The sequence below is a fragment of the Phoxinus phoxinus genome, assembly GCF_949152265.1.
Source record: "Phoxinus phoxinus genome assembly, chromosome: 8".
In the NCBI taxonomy this organism is placed as follows: domain Eukaryota; kingdom Metazoa; phylum Chordata; class Actinopteri; order Cypriniformes; family Leuciscidae; genus Phoxinus; species Phoxinus phoxinus.
The window spans coordinates 5,156,798-5,162,797 of NC_136883.1; the positions used below are offsets into that span (position 1 = coordinate 5,156,798).

A 6,000-nucleotide genomic window follows, 5' to 3' on the forward strand; every position below is an offset into this window, starting at 1 on the left:
CCGTTAGGTTACATTGCATCCGTTAGGCTATATCGCAACCGTCAGGTTACATCGCATCCGTTAGGCTACATCGCTTCATCTGTTAGGTTACATCGCATCCGTTAGGTTACATTGCATCCGTTAGGTTACATTGCATCCGTTAGGTTACATTGCATCCGTTAGGTTACATCGCATCCGTTAGGTTACATTGCATCCGTTAGGTTACATCGCATCCGTTAGGCTACATCGCTTCATCTGTTAGGTTACATTGCATCCGTTAGGCTACATCGCAACCGTTAAAGGTTACATTGCATCCGTTAGGTTACATCGCATCCGTTAGGTTACATTGCATCCGTTAGGCTACATCGCAACCGTTAGGCTACATCGCAACCGTTAAAGGTTACATCGCATCCGTTAGGCTATATCGCAACCGTCAGGTTACATCGCATCCGTTAGGCTATATCGCAACCGTCAGGTTACATCGCATCCGTTAGGTTACATCGCATCCGTTAGGCTACATCGCTTCATCTGTTAGGTTACATCGCATCCGTTAGGTTACATTGCATCCGTTAGGTTACATTGCATCCGTTAGGTTACATTGCATCCGTTAGGTTACATTGCATCCGTTAGGTTACATTGCATCCGTTAGGTTACATTGCATCCGTTAGGCTATATCGCAACCGTCAGGTTACATCGCATCCGTTAGGTTACATCGCATCCGTTAGGCTACATCGCTTCATCTGTTAGGTTACATCGCATCCGTTAGGCTACATCGCATCCGTTAGGTTACATTGCATCCGTTAGGCTACATCGCATCCGTTAGGCTACATCGCATCCGTTAGGTTACATCGCATCCGTTAGGCTACATCGCATCCGTTAGGCTACATCGCATCCGTTAGGCTACATCGCATCCGTTAGGCTACATCGCATCCGTTAGGCTACATCGCATCCGTTAGGCTACATCGCATCCGTTAGGTTACATCGCATCCGTTAGGCTACATCGCATCCGTTAGGCTACATCGCATCCGTTAGGCTACATCGCATCCGTTAGGTTACATCGCATCCGTTAGGCTACATCGCATCCGTTAGGCTACATCGCATCCGTTAGGTTACATCGCATCCGTTAGGCTACATCGCATCCGTTAGGTTACATCGCATCCGTTAGGCTACATCGCATCCGTTAGGCTACATCGCATCCGTTAGGTTACATTGCATCCGTTAGGTTACATCGCATCCGTTAGGCTACATCGCATCCGTTAGGCTACATCGCATCCGTTAGGCTACATCGCATCCGTTAGGCTACATTGCATCCGTTAGGTTACATCGCATCCGTTAGGCTACATCAATCCGTTAGGTTACATCGCATCCGTTAGGTTACATTGCATCCGTTAGGTTACATCGCATCCGTTAGGCTACATCGCATCCGTTAGGCTACATCGCATCCGTTAGGTTACATCGCATCCGTTAGGTTACATCGCATCCGTTAGGTTACATCGCATCCGTTAGGCTATATCGCAACCGTCAGGTTACATCGCATCCGTTAGGCTACATCGCTTCATCTGTTAGGTTACATCGCATCCGTTAGGCTACATCGCATCCGTTAGGCTACATCGCATCCGTTAGGCTACATCGCATCCCTTAGGCTACATCGCATCCGTTAGGTTACATTGCATCCGTTAGGTTACATCGCATCCGTTAGGCTACATCGCATCCGTTAGGCTACATCGCATCCATTAGGCTACATCGCATCCGTTAGGCTACATCGCATCCGTTAGGTTACATCGCATCCGTTAGGTTACATCGCATCCGTTAGGTTACATTGCATCCGTTAGGCTACATCGCATCCGTTAGGTTACATCGGAACCGTTAGGCTACATCACAACCGTTATGTTATATCGCATCTGTTAGGCTACATCGCAACTCGAAGTTCGAAAGCGTTGAAACTCGAAAAATTTTTATATCGTGCAAAAGTTCATTTATTTCAGTAATTCATCTTAAAAGGTGAAACTAATATATTATATAGACTCATTACATGCAAAGTGAGATATTTCAAGCCTTTATTTGTTATAATTTTGATGATTATGGCTTACAGCTTATGAAAACCCCAAATTCAAAATTAGAATACAGTTGAGTTGAGAATGTTGTGAAATGACTGTAAGCCATAATCATCAAAATTATAGCAAATAAAGGCTTGGAATATCTCACTTTGAACTGCCGCATCCAGTACCTGGTTGTTCATGCACAGGAATGTCAGGTTAAAGGACAAGTTCGGTATTTTACACTTAAAGCCCTGTTTTCCTGGTAGAACCCCCCCCACCTCCACAATGGCTACATAGGTGCACTGGAATAATCCTTCCTAAAACGCATTAAACTTTAGTTTACAAAGACGTGAAACTCACCGAGTGGTCAGGGGTGTTCACTGATATGCTCACACAAAAATCGCTGCAATACGACTGCAACTACGATAAAACCTGTTGGAAAGAATCTTTTGCAGCGATTTTTGTGTGAGCATATCAGTGAACACCCCTGACCACTCGGTGAGTTTCACGTCTTTGTAAACTAAAGTTTAATGCATTTTAGGAAGGATTATTCCTTCCAAAATTAAACCTTGCCTTAAGGAAGGGGGAGGCTACCACAGAAACCGAAAATTCTCGGGCCAGCAGCATGTGTCCAAATTTCAATCTTAACCGTTCTATTTCATCAGAAACGATCTGAAAACAGGGCTTTAAGTCTAAAATACCGAACTTGTCCTTTAAGCTTGAGGTCGTGGTACACTGAGAACATGCGGCCAAACTATTTCATAACACTGTGTCAAAGACAATAGTACCCATTATAATCAGTGATACTACACTGGATGCGGTGCGACGCTACTGTACATGACAAAACCCCGACAGTAAACTGATGCCACACTCTATTCCTGACGTTCTCCGAGCTCCTGCGCTAGTTCTGTTACGATGGACAACTGGACTTGCAATGGTCTGTCATGTCCAGTGTAGTAGACAGCTGGTCTCGTCCATTTAAACACAGTGTGACAGCGTCAGGAGTTCAGATTCTGGTGCGCTGATATCTGTGTGCAGCCCAACTTACTCCTTCAAACACATTCTCTGACATTATATTCACTGCATTTACAAACTGTCCAAACCCATAAATGGCATATTACTTAACAATTAGTTCATAGTCATGTGCCTCAACAAGTAAAGTCATAACATAATGATACATTTGCAAATCATTAGTTGATGATTAATTAAAGCAGACAACTGGAAGTTGAAGTATATTGCTTTGACCAATTGTGGTAATTAACGCATTAATTTACACTTTTAGTTAATAAAATATGTTATTAAGAAATTAATACATTATGACACATGTAATTAATAACAATTAATATATTACTTAATATATTAACCATATAGAATCTTTAGTAGTTGCTGATGCAGTAATCATTAATTAATGGTTTAGTTGTTCATGAGTCATACATTAACACATGATTATCTGTGCATTAGTTAAGCATGAATTAATGCATATTATTGCACCCGTATTGTAAAGTGTTATGAGTACATATGATATATTAGTTTCACCTTTGCAGTAGAATTACTGAAATAAATGATCTTTGGTTAATATACAGAATTTTCGAGTTTCACCTGTAAATGAACAGATTAAAATATGATTAAAATATGACCGATTTGAGTGCCTGTATTTTCAAACTCAGTTATAGGCCTACATAACATAGGCCTATACGTTATATAAGCTATTTCTGCCTATTTATTATAGATTTACCTGCTCAATTTGATACCGTCACTTTAACTGAGATTGTTCATTGATTTAAAACCATCATTGTTTTTGTATCAGTAAATAATAATTAAGATAATTAATTAATTGTATTAATAATCAGCCTTTTAATACAGTAAGTCTTGCTTTTAGGCATTAGAGTATCACCACTTAAGCATTCGTTTTTATTAAAAGCCTGTGTGTTTATGCATATTTATTCATGCACAGCAGCTGCAGTGACCAATGTGGCAAAATAAGTGTATACACACTTAAAGGGGTGTCACATAAATAATACTGAAGTATAATTTACATTTTATAATCATGGTTCTGCCAGACTGGAAAGCTGTCGTTTAGAGATAATTCCAAGTAAATGCAATACTGCAAGAAGAAGTGACCAGCAATCATTGCATGCTTATGTACTTGAAATCATTTAATAGAATGTCAATCATTTTGCACATTTGAGTTTGCTGATATGCCTTTGAGGTGCAAATTGTAGAGTTAAAGTTAACACAGCAGCTGAAACTGCTCCTAGTTTGAAACCAACTGACATGATTGTAATAAATCTAACTTTTTCTTGCTCTTGGTCACAGGGGTTCTGCTCCAAAGGGATCATGGCTGTTTGTGTGTGGGCTCCTGTCACTGTTAATCACTGATAAATGCATCTGACCCTAATCTCTCCTGGCTCGAACACCTGCGGAAAACAGCCCGAGCCGGCTGTACCTGTCTGCCCACACCGTTCCACTTTACACCCGAGCAGAGAAAGATGTAGGCCGAGGCCGCGGTGGTCTTACTGTTAACTCAATCTGCTCACTCTAAACTCTCCATGTCAGGCCCGACATGCATTCAAACAACTACTACACTCCCAATACTGCAGATTTTAAATCATTAAACACTTAAAACTCTGTTTGGTCAATTGATCGGCCTGTTTTAATACCAGATCAGATACGCTGCAACCAATAGAAACACTACTTCCCAAATACACTGAGCCAAACGAATAACAACAGTGATTATGAGTGAGCTGCACAATGCAGAACAGCCTCTGAGCAGATGGGTGAAAACACTGAGCCAGGGAAGCTTCATGGACTGGTGATTTACTGCTAGTCAAACCAGCTGTCAGGAGGTTCATATGCGTTGACATGTGAAGAAATGAGCTGTGACCCACTTCAAATCAAGTCTTCATTCTCTAAAGACAGAAAATTTAATTTCTGTATATTTACTGCATGAAATTTCAGTTGATCCTGGTAAATATTATGGTGCCAGAAAATGAAATTCGATCTTATACAAAATGCTGGTAACACTTTACAATAATGTTCCATTTGTTAACAACATTAGTTAATTACACAGTTAACGTGAACTGCAATGAAAAGTATGGTAACACTTTATTTTACAGTGTCCTTGTTACATATGTTACATGTACTTGCCATAGTAATAACAGTAAATGATACATAATTGCATGCAACTAACCCTAAACCAAACTCTAATCCTACCCTAACCGTATAGTAAGTCCATGTACAGTAGTTGCTTATTATTACTTAGTACTTCAATATGTTATTACACTGTAACAATGTCACCTTAAAATAAAGTGTAACCTTTATTTTAGTGTCCGTTACATAGTTACTATAGTAATAACAGTAAAAGCGTAGTTACTGTACCATGCAACTGATCCAAACACTAACCCCAATTTTATAGTAAGTACATGTTGTTAATTAATACTCAGTATTTAATTACTCAGTATAATTACTGTAACAAGGGCACCTTAAAATAAAGTGTCTTAAATCGTTTCTTAATCTGAATAGTTCATGTTAATTTTAACATTACTAATACATTATTGTTGTCTGTTAATATTATTTATTAACTTGAGATAACATGAACTAACAATGAACTAACTATAACAAAGATGAATAAATACTTATAATAAATACAAATTTATAATAAATCCTATATTGCTCATTGCTAGCTAATCTGTTGATGCATTAACTAACGTTATCTAATTGACCTGGTTGTTACAATCCACACAATTTTAAAATAGTTACAGAACAAAATAAACAACAACAATAAAACACTATGCGCATCAAATGGTCATTGATATTAATATTTCAGAGTCTTGCTTGTTTGTGTTGGCAGATGCAATATTTACCTGTTGTGTTCAGCAGAAGACAATCATCCCAGAGAGAGGCTGAGGGCTCAAGGACGGGCAGGTGGGGAAGTGGAGGGATTATCCGTGAGAAAGCTCAGCTAACGGGATTAGGCCTTCTC

The 6,000-nt window shown here is 39.6% G+C and overlaps 1 protein-coding gene across 2 annotated transcripts in view; it reads right to left on the reverse strand.

The window, feature by feature from the left end:
• Positions 1 to 6,000, reverse strand: part of cngb1a (cyclic nucleotide gated channel subunit beta 1a) — a 47,709-nt gene extending 41,709 nt beyond the window's left edge. For both annotated transcript variants that reach the window (XM_079620976.1, XM_079620977.1), the window contains exon 1: positions 5,882 to 6,000. The gene's annotated coding sequence lies outside the window, so the exon portion shown is untranslated. The remainder of the gene's footprint in view (positions 1 to 5,881) is intronic.